This window comes from Nannospalax galili, unplaced genomic scaffold (assembly GCF_000622305.1).
Source record: "Nannospalax galili isolate Female #2095 unplaced genomic scaffold, S.galili_v1.0 scaffold664, whole genome shotgun sequence".
NCBI lineage: Eukaryota > Metazoa > Chordata > Mammalia > Rodentia > Spalacidae > Nannospalax > Nannospalax galili.
Genome location: NW_008354274.1, coordinates 6,134,667 through 6,136,624, shown reverse-complemented (window position 1 = coordinate 6,136,624; position 1,958 = coordinate 6,134,667). Strand labels below are relative to the sequence as shown.

Below are 1,958 nucleotides of genomic sequence, written 5' to 3'. Positions count from 1 at the left end.
TGCATGGATACACAGTGTCATGCATGGATATACAGTGGCCTGGATAAAGCTCACAATGTCTTTTTTTGCACTGGCATTGGCCTGTACAAAGCTCACATTGGTCTATATGGAGTCACAGAACCCTGTATGAAGCAAAAAAGTGACCAGTATTGAGATCACAGGGACAGGTATGGAGCTCATAGTGGTCTGTACACAGTTTCCAGCACCCTGTAAGTACATACTATGTTGTATGGAGTCGACAGTGTCCTGTATGGAGTGAACCAAGATCTGCACATCCTTGTTCTGTATGGAGGTCATTGAGTTCAGAATGCTCCTCTACTGGGGTGGTAGTGCTCCTCCACTGAGGTAGTAGTGCTTTTTAGGATCTTGTAGTGCCTTGCATAAAGGTTATGGTTCCATGTCTGGATCTCTGTCATCCTGTATTGTGCTCCTATTGCCATGGAGGCTTCAAATGTCCTTTATGGAGTTCTCACAGTGCCATGCATGAGAGAACCAGATGGGTCAGATACAGATGGGAATGATGAAGGTAGGCAGTCCTGACAGAAGCACCCACCTCACCCTTCTTCCCGGAACAGTGATCTTGAGGGCCAGAAGCACAGTCAGTAATGTTTTTTTCCAAGACAGTGGACACAGCCAGAGTGAAGAGAACCCCAGATGTGCTCTGCTGCAGGTTGCAGGTGGCTGTGTTGGGATGTCCAGTGAAGAGCAAGGAGCAGAGAAAACAGAAGGTGAGGGCGATGAGCAGGATGTAGCTGAGAGTCCGGTTGTTGTCCTTCACGATGGACTGTCCTGGTGCTTCACAAAGACCCGAAGAACAAGAGCTGTGAGTGCAGACAGGCAGAGGGCAGTGCAGGCCAGAGCCATCCCCAAGGGGTCTCCATAAGCCAGAAAGGTCACAGCTCTCTGTAGGCAGAGGGTTTTCCTTGTTAGCATACTGCTCTGTTGGACACTTCACACACTCTTCCATATCTGATGCACAAAGCAAATAGTCAGCACAGTGTAATATTTCTCTGTTATTCAAAGGATTCTTCTAGTAAGTGCTTTGGGAAGAGTTAGCAAAATTTGCCTTTTTACTGTAAATAGTGAAATTATATTTTATGGAGGAGTAACTCCCAATGTACATTGCCTTTCATTAAATTTTTTTGGTCTTTTTGGGTCTCCCTGTAGCCCCAGCTGTCCTGGGACTCACTATGGAGACCAAGCTGGCCTTGAACTCACAGAGATCCATCTGCCTCTGTTTCCCAAGTGCTAGGGATAAAGGCATGTGTCACCACGCCCAGCCCATAAGTCTAGATTTATAAAATGTTATGTAGTTTATGTGCAATTCCAGATCACAGAGAATGCTTGTTAAACGATTGGTGAGGTCTGTTTGTCCACCTGAAGCATGGTGCGTCATGGGTGTGCCTGGGCCTGGTATTTGGACAAAGGAATCTAAATCCTATATCTGTTTTATAAGGGAAAATAATTCCATTAAGGGGGTGGACATCTGATAAATAATTCATCTCAAAGCTTTTATGCCATCTTAATACTATCATCTTGAGGTATAATTTCACATACATTCATTTTGGAAGGATGAAATATCTTGGTTTCCCCCTAAATTCTGCTTTTCTAAGTTTTGGTTCATGCTGATATACACAAAAGTCACAAACACAAGGAGAAATAACATGAAAAAACATATTGAAATAGAGATTATATATGGTAAATTGTGAGCATTCCCTCTTATTTAAAAATTACATTTTCTACCATTCTACGTTTTTCTATTTTGATTTAAATTAGGGTGAATCATTAGAATCACTGAAGAATATCTTTCCCACTGGAAGTTACTCTGCTCCTACTTATTGAATTCTTATATAACAATTGATATTCTTAAAATTTATCAGCATATATAGAATTAAAGTTGCTTTCTCATACATCGTATGTGTTTTTGCTTCCCCATGTACTTCAATTTTGAATAGCAC

At 42.0% G+C, this 1,958-nt stretch overlaps 1 pseudogene; it reads right to left on the bottom strand.

The window, feature by feature from the left end:
• Positions 1–501: 501 nt before the first annotated feature.
• Positions 502–1,958, bottom strand: part of LOC108491705 — a 10,249-nt pseudogene continuing 8,792 nt past the window's right edge.